This window comes from Ochotona princeps, chromosome Y, assembly GCF_030435755.1.
Source record: "Ochotona princeps isolate mOchPri1 chromosome Y, mOchPri1.hap1, whole genome shotgun sequence".
Lineage (NCBI taxonomy): Eukaryota > Metazoa > Chordata > Mammalia > Lagomorpha > Ochotonidae > Ochotona > Ochotona princeps.
Window position 1 is genome coordinate 18623986 of NC_080866.1, and position 19205 is coordinate 18643190.

A 19205-nucleotide genomic window follows, 5' to 3' on the forward strand; every position below is an offset into this window, starting at 1 on the left:
ATCAGCATATAAACTTCTTTCACTAGAATCACTCTGGCCCATTTTTACAGAACAGAGGGTAAAAGACTTCTCAAAAACTGTTCTGACTATTCACCCCTCCTAACCTGACCTTCTGTCAGGGGGCCTGCAGCACCCTGGGTGAAGTCCTATCCACGCCGTAAAGAGAAAGAAAAGGCTTACCTTCATCGAGTCACTCACGTTGGGTGCCACTTGCCGGAGTTCAGTTCCGGCCCAGGGTACAGAACTCATGAAGTGTGCGTGGAGTTGGCGCAAAGAAAGAAAGAAAGAGACGGGCCACTAGGATTCCATGATGATAGTGGACACGGCAATAAAGCCGTCCCTTTATTTATACAGAATCAGTTAAACTCTGGCTCAGACTTTTTACATCATGATTAAATGGGTGTTTCTAAGAACAACCCTGCCATCTGCTTTATCCAAAAACAATAGAAATTCCTGCTATAATTCTTACCCTACAACCTAATCTTGTGTCACAAAGAAAAGCAGATCCTAAAGATTAAGGAAAGAATGAAACCCTCATTACAGGTCCCTTGATTAGCATAAGGTCAATGGAGATAGCCAAGACAGTAGGAATAATAGAAGGCCCTTTTTGTAAAACATTATTATTGACAATAACCTCCAAGCTCACATTGTGTTAAAAGCCAGTCTCACAATAGCAAAAATGCCTGGACAGATTAGAATTCTTCCGCTGAGCCGGCATAGTAGGCATGGCGAATGTCCAAGCGAAAAGCACTGACACATGGAGACCATGGTGGTGGTAGAAGGCTGGGAGCCATCTGCTCCTAAGCCTCTTTGTTACATATTATCTCCTCTTCCCCCCAAGCCCATTTACAGGACAATAGGACGTCAATGAGTCTGCAAAGGCCAGATGCTACTACCATAGTCCTGATTCCTGAGTGCTCGGCTAAATGATGTAAATCAGCTCCTCAGCCCACAACATGGTCTGGCCCCAGCATGCTGGCACAACAAACTCTTTTTTCTGTTTGCATTACCAGCAAGACTTTTTGTCTTGTCCTGTGGGTTGAATTGCTTGCACCCTGAAATCCAGGGACTTTACCAGGAACTCTAACAGGCCCTACCAGGGAGTATGTCTCGTTTCCGTGTAAGCCAAGTGACCGTGAGTGTATATGGCTTGGGCGTCTATTGAGTGGGAGTGGGAGTGTGCCCATATGCTGACAACGGATTGAATCCCACGCCTTTTGCAACACTGTGACTGTGAAAGTGTTTCACCTCTCCCTCCATGATAATTCTTGGCATAACTCTCAGGAGATCCATTGTTCTTAGTTTTCCATTCGAGATGGTGTTGTGCAGAACGCACGTCATTGAGGCAACCAAGTCAATCTGATGGGCATAGGCAAATCACATCTTCTTTCCTATCATGACTCTCAGTGAATTCTCCCTAACAGAGCACAGTCTCATGCAACAGCGTCACCATCTTAGAAGAAAACAGGTCACTTCAATTGATTCTTCTGATGTAGGGGGAAGTAGCTATCCATGGATGGACGTGGCTTCAGATACATCTCATTTTTGTCTGGCATTGTCTCTCCTGGATTGTGCTAGCCTTGTCTCTGTTTTAGAGCTAGATATGTGCCTATTCAGGCTGATATTTCTGCTTATATTCAGAAGATGGCAATAGGTGCCCTGAACAGGCATGTTGAGTGTCTTCAGGATTGTGGTTTCATTGTCTTATAAATGACATATACATATATATATACACACATATATATAAATGACATATACATATATCAGAAAAGTGTCCTTGAATCCATTCCTGTAACCCTAGAGTAAACACATTGAATAGGACAAATTATTGAAAACACAGGTTTCTTAATCCCAAGCAGATTATCACCGATACACCTCCAACATACAGCACAAGTGACACAGCCCTATTGTAAAGGGCTCCCATCTGATGGCATAGAAACAAGGTTGCACCTTCTCCTGAATACCAAAGAAGACATATGTATGTAATCTCTGTGAGTATTCTTAACCACAAGCTTGCCAATCACACCCAAGGCAAAACATACCAAAGGGGTGATGAGTATGAAGAGCAGTTAGGTAAGAACACATGGCCTGGCATGTGTGTGAGTGTGTGTGTCTGTGTGCTGGCTGGACCATTGTAGATGTTTGACTCCTATAGGATTGTAAGCCAATTGTCTCAGGTTGTGTGGAGCTCCTGATCACAGGAGACTCACAAGCATGGAGTTGAATGAGTTGCAGCAACAGGTAGGTGACAGCGCTCCCACCCTCCCCGCACATATACACCGACTGGCCCTACCAGGGAGGATGTCCAGCCACCGTGGAAGCCATCTGACGATAAGTGTATGGGTCTTGGGTGTCTACCAAGTGGGAGTGTGCCAATATTGTTAAAACATAGTGAAGCCAAGTGCTCTCGCAACACTGTTACTAGGAAAGCGTTTCTCCCAGGTTGCGGTTTCATTGTCTTTCTCTTTTGAGTAGCATAGGCAGACGATGGCCATAGCTCAGCTCCACAACGGAGAGTCTTTGAGCCACTATGGAGACCACATTTGGCTAGGAAGATCAGGGACCTATAAGAGTGGTTTGACACAGCTTTGGGGCTCTCCCTTGCAGGAAGTGGTTCACCTGCTTCTGCAAGGTGCCACTATATGGGATAGATCCATGTCAGAAGCTGTAGTGCATCTTGAATTCCTTGAGTAGCAAGCAGTTGCCAAAGAAGGCCATGGTGGGAGTGTGAGCATGCATGTGAGTGTGGGCCATTGTAGCAGTGTTACATATATAGGATTGCAAGCCAGCTGCCACAGGTTGTGTCAAGTTCCAGATCACAGGAAGCTCACAGGCATGGGGTGGATGAGTTGGCCCAACAGGCAGGTGACAGCACACCAACTTTTGTGGATTGTGACCTCAGCCCTCACTCTTGCTTCACTCACCTAAACCTATGTGGCTGTGCCACTACAGGGAGCATCCCGATTGGCTACCTATCTGTGACCTCACAAGGCTCTGTGACCACACCAGCCATTCAACCAGCAGCTACCTGCTCATAACTTTCCTGGCATGCTACAGTTTCAACATTTGAGTAAAGCGATGGCAAAAGACAGGCCCCCTTTTGGCCTGGTGCAGAAACAGGCTAGTGGCTCAAGCTCTGCTTTCTGTGGTCTTTCCCCCACTGCCCACACATTCATCCCCCACAGATCGTACCAGAAAGGATGTCCAGCCTCCGTGGAACCCAGCTGACTGTGAGTGTATGGGGCTTTGGTGTCTATCATGTGGGATTGTGCCAATATGCTGAAGACGTTGAAGCCCAGGGCTTTGGCAACACTGTTACAAGGTGAACGCCTGGGTCTCCCAAGGGTTAACCGCACAGCATAGTTTGTTTTTCTAGGATGGGCAATCTTGGCCTGACACATTCAATCCACATTCAACTGGGTTAACTGCCAGTTCCCTCTTCCCTACTTTCCCCTTTTGAAGTGTCCTTGGTCGAGCTTAGGAGTTGCTTGAGCATTGGGAAAATACTGGGAGGCACTAGGCAGAGTATAAAACAGGCAGGCCAACTTCACATAAATGGCAATCTCTTTACAAGAATGACACACTGTGTGTGGTTTTTGTTTTTGTTTTTTGTTTTTTGTTTTTTTGTAACCCTAGTCCCTCCGCTTGGCTCAGGGTCCACAGTGATGTGGGTGTTGCCTACAGATGAAGGTTGCACAGACATCGAGTAAGAAAAGATTCCATGAAGGATCTTCCCGGGAGGCTGGCTGACTGATTAAGGTAAGTAGAATGTATTGTAAGCCTTTCCTAAAGTGGTAGGGGGTGAGTTATATTTTGAAATAATTGGGTTTTAGATTTATTTTGAGATATAGTTAAGGTTTAGATTTATTTTAAAATAAGCTAAGTAGAATGTATTGTAAGCCTTTCCTAAAGTGGTAGGGGGTGAGTTTTATTTTGAAATAATGGAGTCTTAGATTTATTTTGAGATATATTTAAGGTTTAGATTTATTTTAAAATATAGGCAGGTTTTAGATTTATTTTGAAATATAGTTAGTTTTAGATTTATTTTGAAATATTTAGGTCTTAGATTTATTTTGAAATATTTAGGTCTTAGAGTTACTTTGAAATACAGTTAGATCTTGGTGTTTCATTTATCCTGCGAAAAGGACAGTAAAATGGGTTCAGCCTTTTCCCAGGATAAATTGGTCACCAATCTTGTAGAACTACTACATCAAATCGGGAACGCTGTTTATAAGAACAGGCTGGCTGAAGAATTAAGCAATGCAAGTAATGTCGATTAAAAACATAAAAGAAAGAAAGAAAGAAAGAAAGAAAGAAAGAAAGAAAGAAAGAAAGAAAGAAAGAAAGAAAGGCAGAAAGAAAGAAAGAAAGAAAGAAAGGCAGAAAGGAAGAAAGAAAGAAAGAAGGAAAGAAAGAAAGAAACTTGTTCTGTAACTAAATTTAACAAAAATAATCTGATACAGAGTGGTCCAAATTCACTTCTAAATTAAGCTAAAGCATGAAATGAATCTATGTGCTAGTTTTGCCAAATATCTCCAGGTTAAAGTATGTTGAAGAAGAGGTTAGAGGTTGCAAAGGGTTTAAGAGTTTTATGTCTCTATTATGTGTTTTGTGATTGTGCATATGTCTAGTCGTTTTTGTCATTATTTTTTTTGTCTGGACAAAAACTAGATTTTGTTTTAATACTCTTTCTCCAGTTCTGTCTCTGCCTTGAATTGTTAAGTTGTTCTTGATTTTAATTGGGTGCATATATGACTGACAGACGAGATGGGATGGACCATGACTGGCCCTTTTCTCTCCTGCTAAATAATTTTAGAGAGGTCTAACAATTTAACAGGACCTGGGAGACTGCAGGAGGGAGCGTCTTGCTCAGATCCTGATCCCAGCCACCATGTGCTCATGATGAGCTGGGCCTGGGCCTATCTGGATTCAGGGGTTGTTATCATTCAGGGTGAGTACACCAAGGAGGGGAGTCTCCGGGACTAGGTGGGACCAGGGCCCCCCTACCACCCTCATTTAGTGTGGTGCACGACCTTGGGCCTGCGGGTTTAAACTTCGGCAGCCTGAAGGCTGCTGGGGGCTGCAGGAGGGACTGTTTTGCTCGGATCCCAATCCCAGCCACCATGTGCTGATGATGAGCTGGGCTCAGGCAGCCAGTGCACCATTTGGCGCCAGGCTGTGCCTACTGGCTGCCCTGCTAGGGAACTCTGGGATATTGTTGTCCAAATTGCTGCTTAGGTCACTCCAGGCTGATCCCACTGTTTCCAGAATTTGAGTCAATCCTAAAGATTCCCGATGCCAGTAACTCTTCCTTTGAAGAACTTCTAATCACTTCACAAAGCTGAGCTGTGAACACCTATTATGCAAATGATAAGGCTCAGGGCTTGTCCAGCAGGATATTGTTTTGCCTGACATGGTTATGGTTCAGGAGACTGGTCACATTAGGCAGGGCCATAATATTAACTAGCACTCTAGAAACTTATCCTGGGGTAGGTTCTGTGCAGGATGTGTGGGCCACACCCTGTAGAAAAGTTAACCCCACTGGTAAACCTAAAAGTTTGGGTGGTTATGGACTAAGCTAGGTGTGACCAAGGAGCCTGCCATCAATCACAGGTAAAGAGACCCACAACAGTCTGGACTGTGCAAGACAGCAGCACCCAAATATGCATTCTGAATACGGTGTGGGTTGGGGCGGGCTGCAACATTCACCAGCTCATACAAGGCCAAATGGAAGGCCAAAGTATGCCAGGCACTGGCCTAAAACCCATTGGCATGTAGGTGAACAGGGTCTGGGAGTGGATCAAGTGGAGGGACTTGGGAAACTCCCCTGGCAAGTCATAGCTCTCACTGGTGATCCAGATCTGGGGGTCGGACAAGCAGGGCAGAGTATTTCCAAAATGTGTAAATTGGTAATGGAACGGAATGTACTGGGCAGGACTGAGCAAACCTTAACCTACAAGCAAAACTTGAAACCAGCATGGAGCACAGGTCAACAGCTAGGCTGTTGGACCTACTGGTCTCCAGAGCAACCACGGGCAGGTGCGTGATTTATGGCTAGGAAGAGGCCCAGTCGGGGAGGTAAGGGGACACCCTAACTGGGTTGAGGTTCCCACCAAGGGGCGCATGTGCTGGAATGGGGGATGCGTTCTATCTAGGAAACAGGTGTAGTCACCTGAGGCACTAGTGTGGGCTGGGATTGGATGCACCAGGCCAGTTCAGACCACAACACCATCTGGTGTCCTGAAGAACGAGGGTAGATGTGGGACTGACTAAGCTGGGTCTCAATCCTCTACTGAGCCATGTGTGAGCTGTATGTGGCTATGGATGAGCCATGGCTGGGCTGAAATATCCAACAGCAAGAACCAGAATGGGGTGAAAGCCAGCCAGGAAAAGCCACTGTTCCTGCTAGGACAGGAGGTGAACTGAGTAGGGGTTGGCTCAAGGACCACCTGGCATTCGCAAAATCTGGCATTGGGAGAGGTTCTGATGGAGGAGCCTGGGCAACTCCTCTGGCAGGACACAGTCCCTGCAGGTAAGCGCAAGAAGCATGATAGGAAACAGCCCAGAACAGGCCATGGAAAGTTTCCTACTGGCACACATTTGGCATGGGTCACGAGCAGACCAGGCTGAATCAGTTCATGTCATCCACTGGCAAACCCGATCACAAGAACAGAGTGTGGGTTGAGCTGGGTTTGGTCACAATACCAGTACACATTATGGAGTGCCAGGGCGTGCAAGCATAAATTAAAGCAGGTGAGGGCTGTTTGGGCATAGCCGCAGCATCAGCTGGCAGAAGCTGGCACTGGGGACTAATTCTGTCAAGTCAAATCACAGAACCACCTAAAGAGTGCATAAACTGGGACAGAGAGACCTGGGAGGAAAAAAGTGGGTTCCCCCTTCTTGGGTCACTATTCCCGCGGGAAGGCATGAAAACTAGGATGGGGGCTTGGATGGCTAGATAGAGAGGCACTCAGCAACATCCATGAGGGCTGAATGGTTGAGTTGGTTAAATAGAACTAAGCTTTAATATCCATTGACAAGTACAAGAGCCAAATGGGATGAGGGACAGACTGGTCTTCTGCTATACATACTGGCAAAGCAGGATAGGGGACGGGCCTGGTGGGGGTTATTGTGGATCGCCCCAACTAGACTGCAGATCCCACTGCTTGATGTAAGGGCCGAACCAGACTGGACTGCAACACCCATTGGTTCCAGTGCAACTCGGGACCAAAAACAGAACCAACCCAGCAATTGAAACCACCAGCTGATTGGGGTGATGGACTGTGCCAGGCCCTGTGCTTGCTAGAACATACAAGAATCTGGTCTGGGAATACCTCAAGGTTTCTTTGGAGATCTCCCCAGTCAAACTGCTGGACTCAGAACTCTAACCAAGAAAGGACAGAAGACAGAACGGGTCAAACATTCATCTCATCTATATGTTGGCAGCAAAATATGGGGCAAACGGAGACCTGATGATGGACCATATCAATCAGTGGACGACCTCATCGAGCGAAACTGGCAGCGATTCATAACTGGAGAACTATTGAAACCACTTGAGGGAATATCTCAGAGCATGCCCCACATCCGGGACTTGGGGTGGGTGGGAAACCGGGTGGGGCTTCTCCCTCAATATTCCCCTTTACCTCAGATACATGATGAAAACAATATGGACATAATAGTATTACCCACTTCCCTATACCCCCTGAATTTTTTTTTCTTTTTTACCGTAATTCACTATGTAAAGATTGTCAACAACAATACAATAAAAAAAATGAAAAAAAAAAAAAAGAAACAATGTAACAGGACCTGGCCAGACCAGACTTTCCACCTCTACTGGGGAAAGATTTGTATGATGTTTTCTTACTTTTCGACCTCTAGCTTACAGTGTTTTCTTGGCATTGATTAGATCTAACATACAATATTCGTTAACATGTTCAGCTACATGCTAAAGGTACTTTTTTGTTTAACTCATTTAGACCTCTAAATGCTTCAGAGTTCTAAATCAAGTCTCATGACTGAAAAATCTTGTAGGATCCCTGGAACTCTCAAACATTGAGACAAAATTTGAGTAGTGTAATTGTCATTCAAAATTATTTGGATTATATTCTCTCAATATGATTAAATTATGCTAAATTTTTTGCATCAGATGTTTCCTACTCATGAAATTAATTCAGATTATAAATTACTTGCTTTGGTGTTTACAAGGAAGTATGTGAGACTTTGCCTTGCAGGAGAACAATGAATTCTTTAAAGATGTATTGTAAAATTGGTCAGATTGTGGGTGTTTTTCTGGATGTTTGCCTTTAAAACAATGGAACTGAAGTCTGATTCCTTGTGAATAACAACAATGTTTTAACATCTCTTCTCAAGCTATTTTCATCTTATTGATAACTAAACCTGTTAACTAACTGCACTAAATTTCTAGGTAACTCGCAAAACAACAGTCACATTGAAGTTTTTTCAGCTCTCTTGACCTCAATAAAGCAACAGCTAAGGGGAAGCAGCAGGCCGTCCAGTCATAAAACTAGGGAGGGGCATGCTTGGAGTCTGCTCTTCCAAGATTTTGGGACCGTGACCGTGTCCCTGTTGTAGTGATTCTTATCTGCCTTCATTTTAAAAGGGGTAAATTTCCAATTAAGCTAGAAGGTTGTTTGAAAAAAATTCCTGTTTCCTGGTTTTGAGGCAAATTTTTGTTAAAATGTGTTTCCATGAATTTGGAGAAATGGTTGAAAATTGCTTGAAGCCATTGTATTTGAAGTTTTTTGAAGTATGCATACATAAAAATGCTAGTGAATATCTAAAAATAAAAATATCTCTAATTTTGAAAGCTGAATTCTCCTGATCTAAAAGAGCTGTGTTTCCAAGGTATTTTCTGTTATGTGTTTACTTTGAAATATTTGGGTGATCTGTTTTAAGTGAAAAAAAAATTTGATATGTTACTGTTCAAATCAGTCTGACTAAATGGATCAATATTATAATGAAGAATCTTCCATCAGATATTGTAAGGCCTCTTGGCATATTTAATAAGCTTACCTCTTCTGGGTTTGGAAGTTCTAGATGGGGTTCTAGCAGTCTCAAAGTCAGAAGAATGTGTTTTAAAGGTTGTATCTTTCAGTTGGTAAAGTTAATTGTAGGACAGACAGCTAAGTAGATTTGTAAAAAAATAATTGGGGGTACATTGCTAAAATTTAATACTAAACTATAGGCATTGTTTATTCAGATTATTAAAAGCAAAATGTAATTCTAAACAATTAGTAATTTTAACACACTTAAGAGAATTCTCAAGAGGGTTTTGTTTTATGTGTTACCTGAAAATAATGTTTGGATGCACAATTAAGCTCTTGGAGAGGCATAACTTTCTGTTTTCTCAGGACCTACAAAGTCGGTTCAGCTGAATAGTTCCGAATGTATTCAGATGGACTTACTACTCAGGACTTCAACAAAGAGAAGCCTTTTAAGTGCCATGATGTGCAACAAACACCTGATGACTTCTTCCTTCTATCAAGAATCACTAGGTGGACCCCCTACTTCTGCTGTTACCCAAGGACACCCCCTCTCAGCAGGAAGTAGATAAGAGTGGATGGCAATGCCCCCTTTCCCTAAAAACAGTTGGGGTCCATTTTTCTGTTTGAAAATGTAGGAGCCAGATGGGATGATAGGCAATTAGGGTCTCTGGTTCCTGGCAAAACTGTTTTGTGCACATGTAACGTGTTAGCACTATGAGATTCTTGAATGTTAGTATTTTCAACAATGCTTGTACATTGTTAAGTATGTCTTTTGGAATCACCAACTGAGTGCCAGCATTATTATTAAGGTCAATGAGACTCAGGTGAACCTCATGTTGGGGAAAGTTATTCTAAATGGCCTTAGACTGACAGTGTGGATGTTTAAGGAATGGAGCAGAATCTTAGCCTTGGGACTAGTGGTTGTGGCCATGATTGCAGTACTGTTTCCTCTTCACTGCCACCTACACATGCAACAAGCCCAGGAGTTGGGAATCATTTGACAAACCATGATGGCCTTGACTGTGGAAAACCCTACCGCTCAACTCTGATTGAGCATGATGTGATGGGCAGCCAAGATGGGGAAGATCTGGTAGAACTGATGACCGACCTAAGACAGGGATCCCAAGTGCCCTGGGCGAGGCTCCCCATTACAAGTAAGGCATTAACTGGCTGCTGGACAACCTAAGTCAGGCATCAGTTAAAAAAGAAAAAGAGGGGGACATGCATGGCCAGGTCTCCAAGGGTTATCTCCACAGCTTAACTTGTTTCTCTAGAGCTAACAAGATGGGCAATCTTAGCCTGACACATTTAGGCCCTGGCTTAACCGCCAGTTCTCTCTTCCCTGCTTCCCCCTTTTGAAGATACCTTTGGGGGAGCTTAGGAGTTGCTTGAGCATTGGAAAAATACTGGGAGGCACTAGACAGAGTAAAAAAGAGGCAGGCCAATTTCAAATAAATGGAATTCTCATTACAAGAAAGTCACACTATTTGTTGTCTTTTTGGTAACCTTAGTCCCTCCATTCAGCTCTGGGTACACGGCGACAAGTCCCCTCTCCCAGGTTGTGGTTTCATTGTCATCTCTTTAAAGTCACGTAGGCAGAGGATGGTCATAGCCTTGTTCCACAACGAAGAGTCCTTGATCCATATGGACAGACAAACCCATCAGCTTTGTGCAGAAATCGGGCAAGTGGCTCAACCGCTGCTTTCTGTGGTCTTCCCTCCACATTCACAACCACCCGCACATACACACCAACCAGCCCTACAAGGGAGGATGTCCAGCCGCTGTGGAAGCCAGCTGACTGTGCGTATGGGGCTTGGGAGTCTACTGAGTTGGAGTGTGTCAATATGCTGTTAATGTCGTGAAGCCTAGGGCTTTGGCAACACAGTTACTAGGAATGTGCTTCGCCCGAGTTGTGGTTTCATTGTCATTCTCTTTACAGTCATGTATGCAGAGGATGGCCATAGCCCTGTCCCACAACGGAGAGTCGTTGAGCCACTATGTGGACCACTTTTGTCTAGGTAGAACAGGGACCAACAAGAATGGTTTGACACAGCATTGTGGTTGTCCCTTGTATGAAGTGGGCCGCCTGCTCAGCCAAGTCCAACTTGGGAGACAGATCCATGTCAGAAGCTGTCGTGCATCTTGGATTCCTTGAGTAGCAAGCAGTTGCCAAAGAAGAGCATGGCAGATGAGTGTGGGAGTGCGTATGGTGGGCAGACTATTGCAGCAGTTTGATGCCCATAGGGTTATAAGCCAGCTGCCACAGATAGTGTCAAGCTCCAGATCACAGGGAACTTGCAGGCATGGGGTGGAATAGTTGGTCCAACAGGCAGGTGACAGCACACTACTATGGTGGACCATGACCTCAACCCTTAATCCTTGCTTCACCCACCTAAACCCACGTGGCTGTCCTGGCACAGGGAGCATCCCAACTGGCTGCCACTCTGTGACCTCACAGGGCTCTGTGTCCCTACCAGCCATCTAATCAGCTGTTGTCTGGGCATAAATGACCCAGAATGCCAAAGCCTCAGCATTCTACAAAGCGATGGCGATAGACAGGCCCCTCAGCTGGATGCAGAAAATGGGCGGGTGGCTCAAGTTCTGTTTTCTGTGGTTCTTCCACCATCCAAATCCTCCCACACATATCTACATGCTCTATCAGGGAGGATGTCCAGCATCCGTGGAAGCCAGCTGAATGTGAGTGTATGGGGCTTGGGTGTCTACTGTTTGTGTATTTGCCAATATGCTGAAAATGTCGTGAAGCCTAGGGCTTTGGCAACACTGTTACTAGCAAAGCATTTTTCCCAGGTTGTGGTTTCATCGTCATTCTCTTTAAAGTCACATAGGCAGAGGACAGCCATAGCCCAGTCCCATGACAGAGAGTCGTTGAGCCACAATGGAAACCACATTTGTCTAGGTAGAACATGGACCTAGTAGGAAGGTTTGCCACAGTATTGGGGCTGTCTCTTGTATAAAGTGGGCCCCCTGAGCAGCAAGGTCCAACTATGGGATCCAGATCCATTTCAGAATCTTGTGCTTTTTGGATTTTGAGTAGCAATAGGTTGTCAATGATGTGTATCGTAGCGGGGGTGTGAGGGTGCCTGAATGGTTGGCTGTCTTAGCAATGGGCGCCCAGAGAATAGTAAGCCAACTGCCACAGGTTGTGTCAAGTTCCAGATCGCAGGAAGCTCACAGGCATGGGGGGATGAGTAGAACCAACAGGCAGGTGAGAGCACACCAAATTTCATTGACCAAGACCTCAGCCCTCTCTCTTGCTTCACTCACCTAAGCCCATGTGCCTGTCACACTACACGGAGCATCCCAATTGGTTGCCCTTCTGTGACCTCACAGGGCTATGTGACCACACCAGCTGTACAATCAGCAGCTGCCTGGATATAACCGACCCAGGATGCTACAGCTTTAACATCTAGGGATGCCATGGCAACAGACAGGTCTGTTTTGGTCTCGTACCGAAAGCGGACATGTGGCTCAAGCTCTGCTTTCAGTGGTCTTCCTTTCAACCCCACAACCCCCAAAACCCAATAGGACCTACCAGGGAGTATGCCCAGTTTTTGTGTTAGCAACCTACCATGAGTGTATGGGGCTTTGGTGTCTAAGGAGTGGGTTTGTGCCAACATGCTGAAAAAGTCATGAAGTCCAGAGCTTTGGCAACACTGTGCCTGTGAAAGCATTTCACCTCTCCCTTGAGAGAATGCTTTGGATACCTCTCAGGAGACACGGAGTTTCTAGCTTATCATTAGAGTTGGTATTGTGCAGAAGACTCGTCAGGGAGGCAGCCTAATCAAGCTGATGGGTATAGGCATAGCACATCTCCTTTCCTATCATGATTTCAATAAGTTCCCCCTAACACAACACAAACTCACACAAGAGGGCCACCATCTTAAAAGAAAAGAGGTCACTTCAATTGATTCTACTGATGTATAGGGAAAGTGCGTTCCATGGCTTCAGGACCTACGAGAATAATTTAGGACACGTTGATTATTGTCTGGAATTGTCACTGATTTGCGATTCAACCTTGAATCTGTATTCGAACTAGATAGATGCCTGAGTAGGCTGATATTTCTGCTCATGTTCAGGAGACAGCAATAGGTCTCCTTAGCAGGCATGGTGAGTGTCTTCTGGGTTGTGGTTTCATTGTCATTCTCTTGAGAATCATGCATGCAGACGATTGTCACAGCCATGTCCCACAAAGGATAGTCTCAGCCAGGGCCGCAGTAACATGTATGCCCCAGCTACTGCTGCTGGACCTGCCAGGATTTCCATTGACTTTACACTCTGCTCACTGTGCGTGCAATCCCAGAACTTAGAAACAATGGCATAGTAAACAAAACAAACCAAAACAAACCAACCATCCATACAAGCACAACAACAACAAAAATACCAGAAATGAAAGACTTCCCACAATTACCATAAGACATATTCAGAACGTTAAAAAAAGGAAATTCATAAATTCACTTAATCTCACTCAGAAAGTCAAAAATAAACCTATACAACATGATCTGAGTAACAAAGGATTCTTGAGAGTGTTTCCCTGGACTTGAATGCATCCTGGGTCGCCATCTTCTCAGGACCCGTCTTCAACTAATAGGGTTAACCTGATCATGGAAACCATTGGCCAAGAGAAAACACAAAACCTGAGGATCCCTCTTGAGGAAAGAAGAGATAAGACAATTGAGTCATCCATCAATCCACCAAAAAAGGCAGAGTACACTCCAAAATACAAACCAGTCTTCCATCACTGGCAAGAGAATCAGATCCAACAAACGCAGGCAACAGCCCGAGAACCTCTTCTGCAGAAAAAAAAAAAAGAAAGAAAGAAAGAAAAAAAATAGAAAAAGGAAAGCTGTCCTTGAATCCATTCCTGTAATCCTAGAGAAAACACATTGAATAGGACAAATTTTTGAAAACGCAACTTTCTTCATTCCAACCAGATTGTCACATATATGCCTCCAACATACAGCACAAGTGATGCTATTGAAAAGGGCTCCCCTCTGATAGAATAGAAACAACTTGCACCTTCTCGTGACTAACCAAAAAGGACAAATGTATGTAATTGCTATGACCATTCTTTACACAAGCTTGTCAATCACACCCAAGGCATAATGTCCCATTTGAGTAATAAGGAAAGAAGGGCATTTGTATGTACAGGGACTGGGGTGTTTGTGCAGGTTAGTGGATCGTTGTTGAAGTTTGACTCCCATAGGATTATAAGCCAGCTGCCACAGGTTGTGTGGAGCTCCATATCACACAAAACTCGCAGGCATGGGGGTGGATGAGTTGAACCCACAGAGAGGTGACAGCACACCAACTTTGGTGAAGTGTGACCTCAGCCCTCACTCTGGCTTAACTCACCTAAGCCTATGTGACTGTTCTGATACAGGGGACATTTTGCTGGGTGCCCCGCTGTGACCTTACAGGGCTCTATGGATATACCAACTGTCTAACCAACAGCTGCCTGGTCATAACTGGCCCAGAATGCCACAATCCAGCATTCTACAAAAGCCATGGTGACAGAGAGGCCCTTAAGAATGGTGCAGAAAGTGGATGAGTACCTCAAGTCCCGCTTTCTGTGGCCTTTCATCCCACAGGCCCTACCAGGGAGAATGTCCAGCTTCCTTGGAAGCCAGCTGACCGTGAGTGAATGGGGTTTGGGTTTCTATCGAGTTGAAGTGTGTCGATATGCTATAAACATCATGGAGCCCAGTGCTTTGGCAACACTGTGACTGTGAAACCATTTTCCCTCTCCCTCTGTGAGAATACTTTATATATCTCTCAGAAGACACATTGTTCCCAGTTCTCCATTTGAGATGCTGTTGTGCAGAACACATGTCCTGGAGGCAGCCAATCAAGCTGATGGGCATAGGCAGAGCACATCTCCTTTCCTATCATGGCTCTCAGTGTGTTCTCCCTAACAGAACACAGACTCATGCAACACAGTCACCATCTGAGAAAAGTGGTCACTTCAATCAATTCAACTGGTAAAAAGGGAAGTTGCTATCCATGGATGAACATGGCTTCAGATAGATCTTATTTTTGTTTGGCATTGTCTCTCCTTGACTGGGTCAGCCTCATCTCTGTTTTGGAGCTGGATAGGTGCCTGAAAAGGCGGATATTTCTGCTCATGTCCAGAGACAGCAATAGGTGCTTTGAACAGGCATATTGAGTGTCTCCCACGTGATGGTTTCTTTGTCATTCTCTTTAGAGCCATGTCAGCAGCAGATCGCCAAAGCCATGTCCCACAAAGGAGAGTCTCAGTCAGAGCTGCATTAAGATTTGTAACCCAGCTACTGCTGCTGGACCTGCTGGACGTTTGATTGACTTTACACTCTGCGCAGTAGGTGCAATTGCCAAGCTTATACAAAATGGCATACTAAACATATCAAATCAAAACAAACAAACAAAAACACCACAAAGGAAAGTATTCCGACAATTGAACACAATACATATTTAGAACCTTAAAAATACAAAAATCGTAACTTGCTTCATCTCATTCAGAAAGTTCAAAATAAGCCTGTACTATACGATCCATGAAACATAAGATTATTGAGAGTGCTTCCCTGGATCTGGATGCATCCTGGGTTGCTGTTACTGCTATGTAAAACTATTTCCTGAAATGTGCGTGTAAACATACTTCCTGAAACCTCATGTAAAACCACTTACTGAAAATTCTTTGTGAAACTACTTCCAGAAAACGTTGTGTTAAACCACTGTGTAAAACCGCTTGCTGAAACCATATGTAGAAATATTTCCTGAAACTTCTCTGTAAAACCACTTCCTGAAAATGCTGTGTAACCCACTTCCAAAACCACTGTGTTAAACCACTTCCTGAAAATGAAGCTAAGTATTTACAAAATTGCATTCTAAAACTGCTTGGAGAGACCAGGTTGCAAACGGCTTTTTAAAGTCACTTTCTAAACAAGATTTTTTTAAAAACTGCATGGAAAGGCTTTTTGAACCACAGTGTGAAACCACTCAATAAAAGTGCTGTGTAAAACTATTTTCTGAAACTACCATGTAAAACTACATAATGATACTACTGTGAAAAACTGCTGCTTGAAACCACTGTGTAAACCCAATTACTGAAACCACAATATAAAACCAAGTCCTGAAACCAATGCATAAATCCAGGTACGGAAAACACTGTATAAAATCATTAATTCAAAAGGCTGTATAAAACCAATTTCTGAATACGATTTGTAACAATCAATTCCTGAAACTGCTGTGCAACCAATTGCTAAAATTGCTGTGTAATAGCACTTGCTGAAACTGCTATGTAAAATCAACTATGAAACATTTGTGCTAAACCACTTCCTGAAACTGCTGTGTAAAACCACTTACTGGCATTGCTGTGTCAAACCACTTCCTGGAACTGCTGTGTGAAACCACTTATTGAAACATCTGTGTTAAAGCACTTACTGAAACTGCTGTGTAAAAGCACTTACATAAACCACTGTGTAATAATCACTTTCTGAAACTGCTGCAAAGCCAATTTCTAAAATCGCAGTGTGAAACCATTTACTGAAACTGCTGTGTAAAGCCACTTCCTGAAATCACTGTGGAAATCCACTTCTTAAAATCTCCAGTAAAATCACTTCCTGAAATTGCTGTGTACAACTGCGTCCGGAAATTGTTGTGTAAAACCATGTCCTGGAATTGTTGTGATAAATTGCTTAATGAAACTGCTCTATGAAACCATTGCCTAATACCGTAGGGTAAAATCAAGGATTTCCAAAACTCTTTGTATAAATACTATTGTAAAAACCATTTGGAATCAGATTCTTGAAACCACTATGTAAAAACACATCCTGAAACCACGGTGGAAAACCACATCGAGAACCTGTTGTTTAAAACACTTCTGGGAACTGTGTGTAATACCACTTAATGAAACTGATGTGTAAAACCACTTCCTGAAGCTGCTGTGTAAAAACACTTCCTAAAAAACTGTGTAAAGCCACTTACTGACAGATCAGTGAAAAAGCACTTACAGAAACCACTGTGTAAAGCCACTTCCTAAAACTGCTGCGTAAAATTACTTTCTGAAACTGCTGCATAAAACCATTTTCTGAAACTGCTGTGTGAAACCACTTCCTGAAACATCTGTGTTAAAGCATTACAGAAACATCTCTGCAAAAGCACTTACATAAAACACTGTGTAAATCCACTTCCTGAAACTACTGCGTGAAACCAATCCCTAAAAAAAGCTGTGTAAAAACACTTACTGAAACTGCTGTGCTAAACCACTTCCAGAAACTACTGTGTAAAAATTCTTCCTGATACTTTTGTGTAAAACCGCCTTCTGAGACTGCAGTGTAAAGCCACTTTCTGAAACTCTGAAATAGCATTTACTGAAACCACTTTATTAAACAACTTGTGAAACCACTTTTAAAACCAATCACTGAAATCACTGTGTAAAATCAATCCTTGAAACCACTGTGTAAAATCAATCCCTGAAACCACTGTGTAAAACCACTTCCTGAAACTGATGTGTGAAAACAAATCCTAAAACTGCTATGTGAAACCAATTATTGAAACTACCTTGTAAACCACTTGAACAAAATACTATGTAAATCAATTTGATGTAACTACTGTATAAAAATGCTTCATGAAGGGCCCGGTGGCATGGCCTAGCGGCTAAAGTCCTCGCTTTGAAAGCCCCGGGATCCCATATGGGCGCCGGTTCTAATCCCGGCAGCTCCACTTCCCACACAGCTCCCAGCTTGTGGCCTGGGAAAGCAGGAGAGGATGGTCCAAAGCCTTGGGACCCTGCACCCGCGTGGGAGACCCGGAAGAGGTTCCTGGTTCCCGGCTTCAGATTGGCGTGTACCGGCCCGTTGCGGCTCACTTGGGGAGTGAAACATCGGATGGAAGATCTTCCTCTCTGTCTCTCCTCTCTGTATATCCGGCTTTCCAATAATAATAAAATCTTAAACAAAAAATGCTTCATGAAACATCTGTGTAAAACCATTTCCTGAACCTCTGTGTATAAGCAATTATGGAAACAATTATGTAAAACCACTTCCTGAATTTACAGTGTAAAACCACTTCCAAGGGAGACTCGCAAGATGGCTGACATAGGAGGATGGATGTGAGGGAGATCGCAGCGAGAGAGGCAAATAACATGACAGAAGCTTAAGTGGAGCAGCATAGAGCTGTAGGAAGAGGAGCATGAAGTTCTCTGGACAGTGTGGAGCCAAAGAAATCCATACAACTCAGAAGAGCAACCAGAAAAAAACAAAACAAAATAAAACAAATGGCAGGGAAGATGGCATCCCACTCCAGAGCTGCTGAGTCAGGTTTAAGTGCAGCCACCAGGAGACACAGCCGCCAGGAGATGCAACCAGATGATAAGGAATGTTGGAGGGATCATCACTGGCGAAGGTTCTCACCAGCAGAAGAGGCAGACTGCAAGAGCCTGAAGTTTAGGTGAGCTGGATAGGGGCAGAAGTGGGTTAGAAGCTCCTGGAGCTCACTCCCCACGGGCACGCACAAAGCCTCAACATCCTTGGTGCTCATCTCTCCACCCCTCCCCCTGGAGATTCCAGTGTCTGAGAACACATGGCAAGTGCCTTGAAACTGCCAAAACTGTGTCTTGGAGGTGATGCACAGCGGTCCTATGCACTGAGGAGACATGGAGAAGGCGCACTCAATACTCCCCCATGCCTTGCGGACAGGCACATAGCTGGGCTGTAATGACCCATGCAACCCGCGTGCACCTCTGGGCTGGTGGACCCGTGGTTCTGGGGTGGGCGGAGCCGTGCAGGAGGCTTTTCCAGAGAGCACCTGGAACACTCCATGCCTTACAGTCCTGTGAGTGGGAGACTCAACAGGAGGGCACTGCGGATCTGCGCACAGAGGAATTGCCAGAGAGCACCTGGAACCTCCCTGCCTTACAGTCTCTGGCACTGGGGACACACCGAGAAAGCACCTATAATCCTCCTTGCCCTGTGAACCCGTGCACAGGAGGTGAACACAGAAAGTGCCTTCATTCCCTCACGCCCTGTGGTCATGTACGTGTAGGGGACGAGTAGAGAGTGCACCTTGAATCTGCTGGGCCTTGAAAGTGGTGCCTTAAGGTTCAGTATACTGGAGACACACTAAAAGTGCCTTGAAAACACCTGCACCCTGCTACTCCATGCCTGCAGGCACCAATCTCTGGTGGATAGCTCTTGGAGACCCCTC